Source organism: Mytilus galloprovincialis, chromosome 6, assembly GCF_965363235.1.
Source record: "Mytilus galloprovincialis chromosome 6, xbMytGall1.hap1.1, whole genome shotgun sequence".
Classification (NCBI taxonomy): domain Eukaryota; kingdom Metazoa; phylum Mollusca; class Bivalvia; order Mytilida; family Mytilidae; genus Mytilus; species Mytilus galloprovincialis.
The window spans coordinates 96,553,521-96,572,056 of NC_134843.1; the positions used below are offsets into that span (position 1 = coordinate 96,553,521).

Genomic DNA, 18,536 nt, shown 5'->3' on the forward strand with positions numbered 1-18,536 from the left:
AAAGTTGTGGTGTCATGAAAATTTGCTACTTTTAAAACATATGTACAAGTGCTTAACATATATATACAGGTACCAGTGCAGATAAAAACATTTATCTATATTAGTTACATGTATGTTATCTATAGTAGTAAATGTATAAATAAGTACTTGGTTACAATGGTAGGAATAAAATGTTTTAGACAATATATTCCAACCATGGAAAATATTCCAACCAGCTCAGCCATGGAAAATTGAACCCCCTTGTAAATTGAAAATTGTTTACCAACTGGTTCCTGAATTTCATAGAAAACTGATCCCCCACTATAGACTAGATTTTCTAATAATAGTTCAACTGACCTGTTACAATTTGTAATTTTTTTTACAGATTGGTAAATAATCAAAGAAAATGATCATGGAAGAGTACCCACATCAGACTGCTTGACATGGCAAAATGTACAAGGTAAGTTTTTTACTCCACATGTAAGCTTGAAGGTAAAGCTCACTAACACCTGTAGCCATGATATTCACATGCATTTTGACGTAAATAAAACTCGTTTAAATCATTTCCACAAACAGAAAACTCTTTGCTGATATTTATGTCTTTTACGTTATAGGTTGCACTTTTTAAGTAAACCCAGCCTCTTTTTGGGAGAAATTTTATATTCATACATATTTTGTTTTGTTTTGTTTATGAACTGGTTCCGAAATATACATCTTTATGCTTCATTTCATAGAGACTCAACCTGAGAATGTTTCTAGTATAAATACACATAGTTAGAGGCTAAATTGATTTCTGAGGACGACCCTTAGTCAGGCCTTTAGAGAATGGAGGAGTAGTAAAGATTTTAAACTCTGAGAAGGTTAAGGCATATACATGTTGAAAATATGCTGCACAGCCCTATGTTTTGACCTTTGAAAAAAATGGTTTTGCATATAAACTTTCATTCTATGATACATTTTTTACAAACTTCATAATAAAAGTGTAACGTTTTCAGCTGTAACAGGAGTTCTGAAGGGAAATTGAGTTGTCTATAAAAGACTCATTATTAACAGAAATACAACCTTTATGGGCAAACTGAATCTTTGCACCCTTGATTAAACAATTTTTGAAGTATCTCTGTACATGATAATGTAAATTGTGGACAAGTTGTCTCCCTTCAGACATATATTTAAAAAACTATGGTATATTAATTCATTGTGATTTGTGAGTTTTGTGAATTTCATTGGTAAAGATAATTCACAAATAAAACTGTTGAAAAAATACAAATCTTTAATAATTTTATATGCCTACGTATGTAAAATATATGTAAAAAAATTAAAATGTTTTTGAAAATACCAAAAAATGCACTGTCATGACTGTACTTAAAAAAAGTTGATAGTATTTCAATATACAAGTAATTTTTTGATGGTTTAGGACATTAATCTGGCTGTTCACCTTTGAATTGAATTGCATCTTTTCATGTCGATGCATTTTATATATATCTTATACAGTATTAGTTTTGCTAATTGTTGAAGGCCATACTGTTACCTATAGTTATTTAAATCTACTTCATTTGGTCTTTGGTAGATAGATGTCTCACTTGCGATCATACTATACATGACTGTATCTTGAATTCTAATTTTTATACAAATTCAATATGAAAAATCCATATACTAAGGATATTAACAAGGTGAAGAATTACTCATTGAGTACTTGTTACCTTTACCCAGTGATATTGAGTACTGTCTCAAAATATATCTACAAAATGGAACACAAAATCTTACCCATTTTATGTATTGTGGGTCGTCATCTTATGGATGTAAAACACTCAACGTTATTGTCTAGATAAAGTCACAGGCATTTTATACCATAATTAGAACCTCAACTTCTATTTAAACAATGATTTAAATTTTAATCTATAACTTTTTTGTTTTTTTGGGGTAGTCACTTTCTCTACTTTGTTACATAGCTTATAGTCCTACAGACAAAAATATTTGTTTTGACAGTATAGATGTGTTTGAATGGCTAAGACACATTTAGCCAAAAGTGTAAGCCTAAGAAAGCAGCACTAGTGCATAGCCCATCTCTTTTTTATAGAAGGTTTTAATAACAATATAAAGCACAAACATTTGAAACATATTTAAAATTGGATTAATCAAAGATTTCTACTTAATTACCCGAAAGATGTTCTCAATAATAACCAATTTCATTTATACTGATGTTTGTTTCTTTCACTAATGAAGGTTTTTTTCTGGAGATTATTTTAATCCTCTCAGAACAATCAGAACTAAGTCATACCATTATAAGGCTGCACAAATTTTATATATATATAAACCTCCCTGAAGACAGTGACAACCACTGATTTGGAAGATGGCTTCCAATCAGTGGTTGTCACTGAAAAAAGAACAGCTGAAGGCCGACAAACATGTATTTTGGTTTTTAACTTGATTTCTAAAAGGAAAAAATACGTTATTGAGTTTGGGATGTACGGCCGACTGGCATCCCGTCCGGTGGTTAACAGCTGCCAAATAGTGTCTGTGCATTAACTCATGAACCTTTCAACCAAAGCTTTTCAAATTTAAATATGTTGTTACTGATGAAAACATGGAGGACGAGTTCATATTCAATATTGATGATTTTCACTTGCACTGTTCAGGAGTTATGGTTCTTGAAAGATTGAAAAACGATCTTTCCAGTTGTGTCTGTTCTTTAACTCATAAACACTATACCAAAGCTTATCGTCTTTTAATTTATTGTTACTGATGACAAAATGGAGGTCAAGTTCAATATTGACAATTGTCACTTTTGCTGTTCATGAGTTATAGTTCTTTTGATATTTAAAATGCCAGGACACAAATAGATGTTAAAAAATCTGGTTTCAATGCTATGGCTCTGACAGCCTCTTGTTGAATTTGTGCCTGGTTTTCAAGCAGGGTTGGCGAAAACCTGGGTTTTATGAGTATTGCCCAGCCCATTGGGAAATACTGGGAAAACCCGGGTTTTAGTGGGTAATACTGGGCAATACTGGGTAATATTAAATACTTGTCTGAATTTTATAGAGTATTCAGTGATCAAACACAAATGTTATATATTCAAGATATATATAACCTTTTTTGTTTGTCGGGATTGATAAAACTGTAAATATAAAGCAAAAATAGTTTTTTTTTAAATAATGGGAATACTAATATTTTAAGTCAGAAAAATGAACATATTCACTCACAAACGGACGGAACATTGCCTAAAATTTTTATATCAGCTTTATACCAGACTGAGTCATGGATTTAAAAATGGGAACTATTTTCCCCTTGTATTTATTGTGTTGACTGGAAAGTCTGAGGAAATTACAATCCTGCTGGACCTAACCCCAGAAAAGAGGAGGGAAGTCATAACATCCAAATATTGCAAAAGCGCAAATGTCATATGTAAAAAGAGCTAATGTCCTTTAAAAAAAGCGCAAATGTCCTATGTTTTGAAGCACAAGTGTCCAAATAAAAAAGCGCAAATATCCTACACCAAGACTTTACTATTTTGTGTTAAAATAAGCTTAAAAAAATCATATTGCCCAGTAATGCCAAGTATTCCCCATTTCTGAGAGTATTGCCCAGCCCGGGAATTCCTGGGCGGGTAATACTTTGCCAACCCTGTTTTCAAGTTGGTTCAAAATTAGATATAGAAGGTTCTCTGATAAAAAATGTGTTTTAATGTACTTATATTTTGGATTATAGGTCCCATTATTAAATTGGTCCACACTTTGGTCAAAAGGATTCGTTAAAAATTAAACTTTGTTTGATTTCATCTAACATTAAATACTTGGGGTTCTTTGATATACTCAATCTTACCATATATTTTGATTTTGGATATTGGACCATGATCATGATGATAGGTAAATGTTATCTTACTTTGTCCATTGCATGTCTTTGTACGTACTTATAATTGTATACTGACCTACTAGACTCATGGAAGGCATGCTTGAATCTGAGTAAAGATTCCATGTGTGATCATTCAGTCTAAGGTTAACTGTATCATATATCAGGGAGTACCTGTAGTATCCACATGTTGTTTGTTTAGATATTAAGTCTAAGGTTAACTGTATCATATAACAGGGAGTACCTGTAGTATCCACATGTTGTTTGTTTAGATATTAAGAGTGCATTTGTTTCTAACCCGAAATTTTGTCATCGATGACTATCGTTTAGTAAACGTTAAGCTGCTAGAAACAAATACATCGTTTAATAAACTTTATCGACCCCACGTAGTCAGACAGAAATAGATTACACTCACGCACTGTAAACAAACAGGTAAAAGTGCGGGAAATAAATAACCAGGACTTTGTGAAAACAACACGTGCTCGTAATTATCTAAACGACAGATGCAGAAACAAATTTATCGTTTACACGTCTCAACGATAAACGATCAACGACAACGCGACTATTTTGCGCATACATCGTTTATGTGAACGATGTCAACGTTGACCAAAAAATGTAAGAAACAAATGGATTAAACGACTACGTGCGTAATCGTTTACATCGTTTAGGTTAGAAACAAATGCGCTCTAAGTCTAAGGTTAACTGTATCATATATCAGGGAGTACCTGTAGTATCCACATGTTGTTTGTTTAGATATTAAGTCTAAGGTTAACTGTATCATATAACAGGGAGTACCTGTAGTATCCACATGTTGTTTGTTTAGATATTAAGTAATTGTAATCACCTTAGGGTAGTTACTAGATGTGAAATGATATGTTATATCTTGAAGTATTTAGACTGTTAAAAAATGATGCTTTAATCACATGGTTATCCTGATAAGATACAAAATATCTCATTACATTTAATTAGATAAGAAGATAATTGTGTAATCTGTATGTAATTACTTTGCTGTTTGTCTGTTTCTGTGGCATGGTTATTTTTTAGAAAGTGTTAATTTTGGGTTAAAAATATTATGATAGAAAATATGAGAATGATTCACTACAGTAGAAGCTGTGTATGATCTATGATTTATTTGACTTTTTCAGCTGATATGATGCTATGAGACCAAACCATGCATTTGTATATAAGTTATTATTACAAGTGGTCAGTTTTATTGTCTCGTCTTGACGGAGTCAAAAAGCGAGACATAGGTATGCTGTTTCCGGTGTTGGCGACGGCGGCGATGGCGTCAACAATGTATTAGTTTGTGATTAGGTCTAGTTTATGGTGATCCACAAGTGGTAGGTCAATCATATTTGGTATGCAGTTGTAAAAGCATTGACACATCTCATTTCCATGGAGATTATTTGGCCCTGCCCCCTCAGTCATGGTCTATTGACTTCGAAACTTTTGCCTTTTTTACATGTATAAGTTTGTAATAAGGTCAGTTTATGGTGAACCCCCCCCCCCCCCCTCAGTCACATGCAGTCATAGACTTTGAAAATTATCTTAGTTTACATGAATTAGTTTGTGATTAGATCAGTTTAAGATGAACTGCTAATGTTAAATCAATGGTATTTGGTACGCAAATTTATTTACATTTTCAATTATTGTTTCCATGGAGATTATATGACCCTACCCCCTCTTCATGCTTCATTGACTTTGAAACTTTTTCATAGTTTACAAGTTAATTTTTGTATTTAGGTTTGGGAACGACTTATAATAAGTCAATGGTAGTTTAAATGCAGTTGTATTAGCATTTGCACATCTCATTTACATGGAGATTGTAACTCAGTCATGGTTCATTGACTTTGAATATTTGCATAACTTGGGTAAGATATTTAAGTATTGCTATTTTGATTTCAACATTTGCATAATGAAAATTACAAAAAGGCGAGATATATCTCTGTGATAACAGTTTATGTTAATTTTATTAGGAACTGTTTTTCAAAAACTCTGGGTTCAATACCAGAATTGATTAAGTGTATATTTGGTAAATGTTAGAAAAAAAATAATTTGAGACTGACTGATACCCTAACTAATTAGTTTGAAGGCAATTGTTTGAAACGTATTAATTTGCTTATATAATAGTCTTTGGCAAAGTTTCCATTAGTAGGTAACCTTGCAATTGACTGGTTGTCTTTTGCTTTTCATTAAACAGAACAAATGTAATGTCACACAGGTTCATTCCCATTGTATCCTTTGTGCAATCACATATATGCTCCTTTTCTCCATTTAGGATCTAAACCAAATTTTCCAGATATGATTGGCTGAATGTCTTGAAGGTTATCAAAAATATAATGTCATTCCATCATGGATATTCCAGAGAAATACTTCAATTCTTGATTTTAAAATGCCAACTCCTCTGAAACTCCAATTCAAAGCCATTTCAGAAGTGATTAATATTGGTGTAGACCCGTTATAAATTCTCCTGATTTTGTCTTGATCAGATGCCAGATGGCAGTGATATTACTTGGGTTTCCATTAAACATGTTAAACCCTTTGGAAACTTTTTTTGTTTGCAACTATCTTTAATGCAATGTAGTCTCAGAGTCGTAATATATGGATGGTCATTTATAAAAGTGTATTAGATTTGCACGGTGAGTGATATTGTTAATATGAGTAACTAGCAACACCCACTACTATAAATATGAACAGTTTGTTGTATTGTTTTTTTTAGCATGTGAAGTAATTTAGATTTATTTTGGTGAAAGTAAAAATGTGTTTTCGAGAAATTTTTATTAATTCATGATGTTTCTTTAACCATCCTGATTTCTCAAACACTATTACCTGATTTACCAATTATAAGTTGAAGATAAACGGAAGTAATTTGGTTAGTTTGTTGATATGATGCACCCTTCAATAAATACAGATTATTGGAACATTTCCCAGTTACTGTTACAGATGTATCAATATATGTGAATCATTGATGTGTGTGCATAAACAAATGGTTCTAGGTTAGCATTTTGTACTCTTTACTCAAAAACAAGTTAGAGGATAACTTTTTACTCTAAACAGGAGGAAATTAAGGAGTAACACATTCTGTTCATGTAAGATTTGTTTAATTATTTTGAATCATGTGACTATCTTGTTTGGATGATTTTGATCAATGTTAGATTACTGTGAGACACTGTATCTGAGTACAGAAGGTGTAAGTGGTTATATCACAGATAGATTTATAATATTACATTATCTCATTTTATTGGCTGCCACTTGTCAGTAATCACGGCAAGTAATATACATAAGAAAAGGACTGGGTTGTGTGTATTGATCAAAAATGTTCTAAAGGGGTAGATGGAGGGGACTTATCAAAATTAAAATGGGCTGTATAGAATCAGGAAAAAGGTACTTATAAACACATTTTTTTGTCGAAAATAAAAGAGGTGGTCCCCCTTTTTGGCAGAACTGTTAAGTTTAAGATTATTTTGTTTAATTCATAATAAACTGTATTGTTATTGGACAAAAATCACACACATTGCAAGAAGGGAAAGGAAGTGCTAATTGTTACAGTCAGTGTGGGATCCAGATATTTTAAGAAGTGGGGCCCACTGATTGCCTAGGAGGGGGCCTAGTCAGTCATTCTTCAGTAATTCACTATATAATCAACCAAATTTTCCCCAAGTCTGCCTGTGACAGTGATGTTTATCTAGACTGCTACAAAAGTTTTAAAATTAAGATATGTCTGCTTATCTGATCTTGACAGCATTAAGTTTTCATAAAACATAGTATTCCAAAAGGTGGAAAAACTTAAGACAATTCACAATTGCTTATTAAAAGTTATGCTGTTATCCTTTTCTTCATTTTCATGGTTCAAGATCTACTGAAGTCAACCTTAAGATTTTATGATAAGGTCAGTTTCATCATATTAAGGATATCCTATAACCGACTATCTGAACACCAGATGAAACTTGTAGCACACATGAAGATCTGTTGTATCTATTGTATTGCAATACCAATCTGAATAACAGACAAAATCTGCGTAACATGATAGCAGAAACTGTTGTCAATGGTTTGATTGACAATAAAGAACAAAAATCATATTTCATCTTTTGGTAAAGGGTGTGAATTTTGAAAGAGTGCATACAGTTATAACTTTGTCCATGAGTTCATCAATCTGTTTGCCGGTAAGCAAACAGTACCGGGTAAGTCATGCCCTATTTTATCTTTCATGGATAGATATATATATCCAGGAAATGATCAAAAATTAATAATCCAAAAAAGTGTCTTAATCAGCAGTATTTATTGAGCTCTTTCTTTTATTCTATAAATATTAGCGCAAAGGCAGATAGAAAGTTCAACAGCCCCTTCTATATAATTTTGCTATTTTATTTTTGGAATAGGTATAATAAAATTAATGGTGAACAGAACTTCAGTAGCATTCATTTATATAAAGTCTTTAACCATATGTTTAAACATAAATATATAACACTTGGATTCCTACTAAACAATTAACAGAAAATATTTTTTTTTTTATTACTACAATTTATATTTTTGTATGTTTGGCACCGACCTATAATGGTTTGGCAGAGACTTTATTTAATGAACTATAAGGGAAGCAGTCTGATCTTGATGTTATCTTGTAAACACAGATCAGCTGATCTAATACACACTGGCAGGAAGTTCAAGTTGTGTACACAAATTATACAATTATTTGGAATAGTCTGAAACTTTAAACAAAGGTAAAATTTGATACTCTTGATGTTAGAATGTATGTTGTTTGTTAATAGAATGTTGTAATTTAGATGTTACATATTTCAAATAGAATATAAATGATGTAAGTAATAATTTTAACAATCCAAGGAATTTGATCTGCTAGTATTCACTTTTGACACTTGAACATTATTTTTAGTAATTGCATATTTTACCTCAAAGTTTTAAAGATCTTATTAACTGAATAAGTACCTCAGTCAAGGAAATTATGTTCATGTCCTGGGTCTTAAGGATTTTGTTGGCTATTCCTTTATGAGTACATTTAATTCTACAATGAATACACATGTATATTAGATTTGATCATTTCCACTTCAGACTAAGAAAGAAAGTTGTATATATATCAATAGTCATGAAACAGAATTTTAGAAGATGTTATTTTACTAGATATATAAAGTAACAAAATAACTAGATATATAAAGTAACCAAATAACTAGATATATAAAGTAACCAAATAACTAGATATATAAAGTAACAAGATAACTAGATATAGAAAGTAACAAGATAACTAGATATAGAAAGTAACAAGATAACTAGATATAGAAAGTAAACTATGAAAGGGACAAATCTAGAATGAATGTTAATGTGTATGTCCCAGCTTTAGTTAGTTAATTCTGAAATAAAATAGGTGTCTTTATGTCCTACCTAGAGCCATTATGGTTTTCGATCGGTGTGTCTGTTAGTTCGTTCGTTTGTTTGTTTGTCCATCTGTCTGTCCCACTTCAGTTTTGGTCAAGGTAGCTTTTGATAAAGTTGAAGTCCAATCAACTTGAAACTGAGAGCACACATTCTATATGATATGATCTTTCTAATTTAATTCCAAATTAGAGTTCTGACCCCAATTTCACAGTCCACTAAACTAGAAAATGTAGTGTGAGTCGGGCATTCTTGTACTATGGACACTTTCTTGTTTATCATATCTTCATGGACACTTTCTTGTTTATCATATCTTCACATGCTTTTTGTATATTTGACTTTCATATTAATGACAGATCTTTGATAGTCTTTATTATTTTAATTCACAACTTTTCTAGACTCAGACTCTTGTATGGTGATATAGAGTGCTATTTCCTATGGCAGAGAAAAACTGCAGTCATAGTCATTTAAGTTTAGAATCAAACGCACCTGCAAGTTGTGGGGTTTAAAATAACTACCATATTGGCTTGTCATACTGTAGATGAACCAAACTGCCACTGACCAAACAGCACACTTGTACATTGACCCAGGACTTCCAATAAAGAGAGAAAAAGAATGGTCAAAAAGGAAAAAGGGAACCCAGTTTCCAGAAATAAAATAACTGAACAAAAATGCACAAATTTTATGTCACAAGAAGGGGAGATAACCACGCATACCATGGGATCTGCTATTGCATTTTTGAAACTTTGTGTAAAAGTTCCTTCAGCAACCATTGAAATTATCAGTACTATTTGACTCATTTATCTGAAGGCAGTAAAGATTTTCTAGTAATCAACAAGTTTTCTGTTACTTGATAAGTTTTTATCAGTAAATAAACTTCTTCTCTGACAATACAGTAGCCATGTTTGATATCACTGGAAAAAAGTACTTAATCTTGTACCATGAGGAAACTTCAAACCAGGAAATTCTAATGTTAAATTCAGAAAAATCCATTTAAGAAATATTAAATGGAAAAAAATAGACTGTTCTATTAAGATAATAAGAGTGACAAATCGATTTAAATAACCAGTTGCTAATGTTAGCAAGACCACGAGTATGAACCTCTAATTTTAACAACACTCATTCTTTTTATCAGCAATCTTCGTTTGCTAGAGAGGGGAAGGGTGGTGAAAAAGTTAAAATTTTATGCTTAGGGCAGTTTAAATGGAATAATCTTGAAGGAATCTTTTAATAGTTATTTATACTTCAATTATTGTAAATTCAGAAATTATTGCTAAAAATTCGACAGGATTGTAATCCAAATAAATTCTTTATATGAATTACAGTGACTTGACTGTTAGTGTTGCTATCCACCAATTGCAACTCATTCAAAATTTTGACCAAATTGCAATTTGTTTTATAAAATCAAATTGTTCAACTGGTCAGAATATTGAACAAATTGTTCAGTCAAAATGTGAAAGTGCAAGGTGATAAAATAAAATATACTTACAATCCTATAAGACTTTAACTCCACTTTATTGATGGTATTACTAAATCAGTCTATCAATCTGTATAGTTATATTATAGCCATTACCATACTAAAGGTGAACTGTTTTATTTTTAATTGCTATAAAAATGTCCAAACTAAGCTTTTATATAGTTTTTCTTTCGAAAAGTATTCTATATTCATAAGAATCACACATTATGTGAATAAAAACATTTCATATTCAGTAAAATATTTGTGAAATTGCAATATGTTTGTAGGAAGGGGAGATAATCTTTTTTGGTTTCAAAAAATCTTTATTCAAAAGAATAGTATTTTAGGTTATCTCCACAAGGAAACTTATCAATAGCATATTGTTATTTCACACATATTTTACTGAATATATGATGTATTATTTTAAATGATATATGATTCTTATAAATATAAAATCCTTTTTATTTTTAATTGCTATAAAAATGTCCAAACTAAGCTTTTATATAGTTTTTCTTTTGAAAAGGATTTTATATTTATAAGAATCATATATCATTTAAAATAATACATCATATATTCAGTAAAATATGTGTGAAATAACAATATGCTATTGATAAGTTTCCTTGTGGAGATAACCTAAAATACTATTCTTTTGAATAAAGATTTTTTGAAACCAAAAAAGATTATCTCCCCTTCCTACAAACATATTGCAATTTCACAAATATTTTACTGAATATGAAATGTTTTTATTCACATAATGTGTGATTCTTATGAATATAGAATACTTTTCGAAAGAAAAACTATATAAAAGCTTAGTTTGGACATTTTTATAGCAATTAAAAATAAAACAGTTCACCTTTAGTATGGTAATGGCTATAATATAACTATACAGATTGATAGACTGATTTAAAAATACCATCAATAAAGTGGAGTTAAAGTCTTATAGGATTGTAAGTATGTTTTATTTTATCACCTTGCACTTTCAGTCTTGACTGTGGTTTTCTACAGCAGTTGGTTCAAATTTCTGACCAGTTGAACAATTTGGTTTAATAAAACAAATTGCAATTTGGTCAAAATTTTGAATGAATTGCAATTGGTGGATAGCAACACTTACAGTCAAGTCACTGTAATTAGGATTTTTCTCAATATCGCAAAAATAAAATTAGCCAAAATGACAAGATCACAATAATAAATGCAAGTAATAATTTCTGAATTTACAGTAAGTTAAAATTTGGGACAAAGATATTTCTTCGTGGATTATAGAACTTGAAATAGACAAGACAGTGTTATATGTGGGGGTATAAGTGATCTTCATTAACGAAGGCAAAATGATTTGCCAGTGTAAATATTAGAAATATTTGATGGATGGTAGATTAACTGAGAGTTGTAATGATAGAAACCTTTTTGTTGGTTATAGATCATTTCATACTTTACTGACTTGGAAATGATTAGTTTTTCATTCCATGTAGCCCAAACTTAATCAAAAGTATACCCAGTTAATTGTTGCAATCTTTCTATTATAAATCATATATGTCATATAAACCAATTTAATGGAAAAATGTTTAATAAGTTTGCATTTTTAGTTTAAGTGCAAATTGTGGTAAAATTTCAGCCTAAATCAGCTGTTTTTATTGAGAAACCAATACATGCTAAAGAAGACATTGTTCAAAGATAGATAATGTAATTTTATCTTTTCAATGTTGGTAAAGTATAGTGTTTCAGTCAAGGTTATATCAATACCACAACAGCAGGGAAGAATTACAAAAAAAGTTTTATATTTCAATGTTACATTTATTTTGATATACATCTTCATTCTCAGGACAACTGTTTTTCCAGGGCATATTTAATCAATTATGTTCAAATGTTGATTGACTTATTTAAAGAGTTGAACTATGTGATGATCGCTTTCGATATATTTATGAATTTCAGGCATTTTCTCCCAAAAAATATCATGACATTTTACTAGTAGAGAACTCTGATTTGATGGGATATCATAGTAATGATTCCAGAAGTTATGATAAAAGAGTTCTATTTGTTAAGAGGAGGGAGGAACTCTTGATTGAATTTGAATGGAGAGGTTAACTTCAGTGCAGATATAACATTTATAACTGATGTTAAAATTAAGAGTAAGACACCCAATATGTTATAGTTGCCAAATTAAAAAGTGTTGGGTATTTGTAGATACACCATAGGAGGGACTAAATTTCATGAGAAAGCTCGTCTTTTTAATTGAATGAAAAACATATTAATGTTAGAGCTATCACCAACATTGCAAAGATACAGTTACATTGTCTGTCTTTGAAAAATGTTTATCAAGGAAAGTACTTAATTTAAATGTAAAAATCACTATATTAAAGAATTTAGATCACAGCATCAGAGAATAAACTTGAATTTGATCATATAGTCTTGGTTTCAAGAAACCTCATTAAGAGTTGAAGACCTTGCAAGGTCAAGGTCATAGTTGCTAGCTTGACCTCATTTTCATTGTTCATTCTACCACATCTTCTTATTTTAATATTGACCTCATTTTAATGGTTCAATGATCAATGTTTGGTTTTGGTAACTAGGTCTGATTATCTGACGCTTTTATCCGATCTTATGGAATGACTGTAAGGTGAACATGTCATCTGACCTTGACCTCATTTACGAGGATCATTGATAATGAAAAGTTTATGGAATTCCTTGTAGTAAAACCTCTATACTCCTGACTTTAAACATTATACAGTAATGTAGGCAAGACATTTCAGGGTGACCATTCTTTTTGTTATACTTTCCTGCTTTTTCATTTCCCTTTCTTTTTAATCATTTCCACCAGAAATTTAATTGTCAGCCATCATCAGCATCAACTAATCATTTGTATATATTATCCATTACTTTCTCCTTCTTTTGAATGTTGTTTAGGTTCTCTGGTCCTTTTTTAATAATTTGTTATATTTTGCAATATTATGTCATGTAATGACTTAAATTATAGGTTATTATATATTGATATTTTATATTATTCCATCTTTAGCAAACATCAGCTGATTCTGTCTAGATAATATGCCTCCTACATATTATTTTAATTCCAAATGAAAACAGCTGATTATAAGCGCCAAAGCGTTGGTATTGAGTTGATATTGATTCTGTCACTTATAATTATTAAACCTGTCTGAAATATTGTGTCTTTAAGTAAATTGTGGCATTTCTTTAGCTGTTATACCTTATACATGCAGTAGTGAATTATAATTTTGCATTATTTGCATAAAGCATTTTTGCCCATGGGTATTTTTAACATAAACTTTTTTTTATTAATGGGGGCATTTACCCCTATATTAACCATCCTTTATTTATTAGCACATATAATCAATAACAATTAAGTTATAACCAATAATATTATATTATAATTAAATTATATGGTGTTTGTAATTGAATTTTCCTACTGTATTTGACATGGCTAACTTTCCATAATTGATAAGGGATTCCCAGAATGGATTCTCAAATAGCACCATAATGTCCAGACAAGGGTGGGCTAATTGTACACTTTATTAATTGATATTTCTTGTACTTTTACCAGGGGACATTTACAGCAGAACACTGTCATTCTATATTTACTATAATTTTTGGATTAACAAAAAATAACAAGGCTTAGGTAACATATAGTTCTAAAGTGGTATTGATTCCATCACAAATAATTATGAAATATTATGTCTCTGGGTAGAATAGATAGATATGCAGAAGTCTTTCATGTAGGATTAATTTCTCTCGGTCTTTTACTTTGTCATCCTGAAATAGCTTTTAAACTTTCATTTCTTCTGCCTGCAACGGAGGATTTATTGTATGCAAAATATGCAGGATGCTTTCATGTTTCTTATAAATGACTATACACTAGGTCTGAATTCGATTAATCACTTAGTAGGCCTTTAATATATCAGGGAGTCCTTAGCTATTGATATTAAAGAGAACTTAAACTAATTTATATATGGAGTTTTCCTTAAATGAAGTAGACGAGAGAACTTACTTACTTGAACTGACTTATTGAGGGAGTTTTCCTTAAATGAGTAGATGGGATGAAACAAACACAATGACAAGTTTGATTCAGAAACTTTATTATAAGGAAATTTGTTTAATCATACAATCAGAATTATTTAAACAATAATTAGCCATACGTTACTTAAACCAGTTTATAACAACATAACCATTTCTGAACATGCTACCATTTCTGATTGAACTTTCATGCCTCATTAGTTGAACTTTTACAAATGTAATTACGTCTGTGATCATTCCAGGAACTCTTGACCTCCAATCAGAGGACAATTTTATAGAACTGTAATTACAGCTTCTAGTCAGACTGAAGATCAGCATCCTCCATCAGAAACCATTTATTATGAGTTAATGAGACAATGTGAGACTTAGGAGTCACATCTAACTTAATAACAGGCTTGAGAACACCACAAATCAGAAGCCAATTATTAGAGAATATCAGACCTATGTGACTTCTGATCTCTAATTAACATGGAGGACATTTAATTAACCGGTTTATGTTACATATGATAGAACACCTGATAATCAGACATTGATTTGTTCCTGGATCTGTGTTTATATTGAGTCATCAGGTTATTGTCCACATTCTCCATGGAAACATAATTTTACCTGCTGTAAGATAAAAATGCAAGATTATTAAGAATGGAATATGATTTATATAATTTTGCAACAAAAGATCTTACAAAAAAAAATATTTGAATTTCATAAACTTTTAAAAACACGAAAAAAAACTAATTACTAATAAACATTTACAGTTTACAAAAATATTATGCTTTTTATTTACATTTGTATTAACAAAAAATTACCATTACATATTTGTATAAACAAAAAATTACCATATACACAATTATTTTTTTTTTAAATAAGAATATAGGAAATAATCATACCCATGATGATAATTCCAAAGAAAAGTTTTGACATCTGAGTGGGAGAATGGTGATGGAATATCCCCTGCAGACTGATTTAATCTTACATCAATTATAAGGCTTAAGGTATCCTTTTACGTAATTATTGATTAGAAATCCTTAAAAAAGTGCAGTGTTTTCCTTCATCAATTGTGACTCAGTCTGAGGTCATTCTTCCTGTCAACTGGTAAAACATGAGCCACTTAACATTTCTTAACAATTCTTTTCACAGCTATATTGATTATTTCAAAGGGGAACAGACACTGTATTAGGATAGGCATATGGACATTTTGATCTCTAACGCTAAAATGCAACCTAGATTTTTGGGAAACCCTGAAATCATGTTTGTTCATTATGCCATTTATTAATATTTTATTGAAACCTATGAAATCAATATAATGTTTATTTACTGAGGATAATTACTATTTGATCCTCCACAGAATTGTTATCTCAGATCTGCAGTGTTTTCTTCCCTGAACAGTTGGTCTGACCAGTATTAAGCATGTACACATGCAAGCACCTGCTTTGTGTACCTGTATCAGCTGATTGACTCATCCATGGTCAATAATTGATGATAATGAAGCCATGTCAGTATTTTGTATTTTGTGTTGTTTTATGGAGGATATTGGTCATTACTCACCAGTGGGAGAAACGATCCATTTAAAGTTGATTCAGATGTAAATCAATATCAACATCCAAGAAATTCCATATAGTCTTTGATTTTACTTTGGAAAGGATGCTTCTACAATATGGAATCTAATGTTGCTTTCAAGAATTATTTTGAAGGAAATTGAAAATGCTTATGGACAAAAGATATAATTTATTGACTGAATAACACTTTTTATCATGTTTATTCTTTTGAAAGTACAAAATAGTGTGTTTTGTGATGGAAAAGTGTATTAGAATTCCTGAAATATTAAAGATCATGTTAACAAATATTGATATCAATGGATGAAAACATGAGGATATGAGCAGATTGTGAAATGAGAATTTGAAAACAATTGGGGAACCAGTTAATTGTTTTATGGCCTATGTGGAGATGTTAGAACAACTTTGGGTTATACTTTTGTGTAAGACTGACAGATCACCAACAATTAGTAAATCTACCAGGTATAACAGGTAAGATTCAAGTAACCTCATGGTTCGGGAAGATTGTATAATTTATCAGTTAGTCCATTTCAAAACCATTGTATGAAAATCAAATTAGTTCTCTTATAATCTTGACTGTAATTACTTCATTTGTGAACCTTTTATTTTATGAAATTCATACAAATTCCCCATCTTAATCTTGACTATGTGTTGACTGCAACGACAAGTTTTTTAAAACTTCCTTGACTACCCATGATGGTCTTACATGGTTGGCATATTGACTGGTGTTTTGTTTTGAATGTTACATGTATTTAACCCCTGCATTATCGTGATACACACCTTGTGTTATATTGTATTGAGTCTGTCTACAGATCAATTATCAGTGTGTATGTTATAACAAAAAGGTTGATAACCTACAAGGCATTGTTTTTGTGGTGGTGCCAGCATCACTTGTGAAGGGAAACAGGTCTAAGATTTGTGTGTAACCAGACATGTAAACCATGAAGATTGTGAAAACAAATAAATTGGCTAAACATTGGCCATACATGTGACCCTTCCCTCCTGTCCAGTATCACCAGTATGGTGAAGATACATTGAGAATTGAGATCAATGCTAAGTCTTTACCTGACTTATAAATTGACAACAAGTACCTGTTACAGTCTTGGATGAATTAACTACAGTGTTCAGTTCAAAGAAAAGGTGATACAAGCAAATATTGAGTAGGTTTCTAATCCAGTATAAATGAAAAGATGTGTAGGGTTTTGGTCAATTATATTGAAGAAGCACTGTATCTCTGGTCATACCAGATTATATCCCTGAAAAGTGAGACTTTCTGGTAAGATGGGAAGGAGGTGTATTCACTAAAGGAAAGCTTAATACATGTACTAAAATTTATGATAACAGAGATGATTTTTCATTTCCTATCGTTAATTATCCATTTTTTGCTCACCTGGCCCAAAGGGCCAAGTGAGCTTTTCCAATCACTTTGCGTCCGGCGTCTGTCATCCGTCGGCGTTAACTTTTACAAAAATCTTCTCCTCTGAAACTACTGGGCCAAATTAAACCAAACTTGGCCACAATCATCATTGGGGTATCTAGTTTAAAAAATGTGTTCGGTGAACCGGCATACCAACCAAGATGGCCATCATGGCTAAAAATAGAACATAAGGGTAAAATGCAGTTTTTGGCTTATAACTCAAAAACCAAAGCATTTAGAGCAAATCTGACTGGGGTAAATTTGTTTATCAGGTCAAGATTTATCTGTCTTGAAATTTTCAAATGAATCCGACAACCTGTTGTTGGGTTGCTGCCCCTGAATTGGTAATTTTAAGGAAATTTTGCTTCGTTTGGTTATTATCTTGAATATTATTATAGATAAAGATAAACTGTAAACAGCAATAATGTTCAGCAAAGTAAGATTTACAAATAAGTCAACATGACTGAAATGGTCAATTGACCCCCTAAGGAGTTATTGTCCTTTATAGTCAATATTTAACAATTTTCATAAAATTTGTAAATTTTTACTAACATTTTCCACTGAAACTACTGGGCCAAGTTCATTATAGATAGAGATAATTGTAAGCAGCAAGAATGTTCAGTAAAGTAAGATGTACAAACACATCACCATGACCAAAACACAATTTTGTCATGAATCCATCTGCTTCCTTTGTTTAATATTCACATAGACCAAGGTGAGCGACACAGGCTCTTTAGAGCCTCTAGTTAGATGTTGACGTTCCCTTGTCACTGTCAGTACTCACCTCAGAAACTAACAAAACCTTTTTTAAATAGACTTATTAAGAAGGGATATAGTTACAATACTGTTGTCAGGTCATTAAAGATTGCATATTTTGGCGTTAATA

General features: G+C 31.1%; 1 protein-coding gene across 1 annotated transcript in view; it reads left to right on the forward strand.

Moving 5' to 3' along the window:
* The first annotated feature begins 390 nt into the window (after positions 1-390).
* LOC143080850 (uncharacterized) overlaps positions 391-18,536 on the forward strand; it is a 57,909-nt gene continuing 39,763 nt past the window's right edge. Inside the window, 1 exon segment of the mRNA XM_076256918.1 lies at positions 391-439. The gene's annotated coding sequence lies outside the window, so the exon portion shown is untranslated.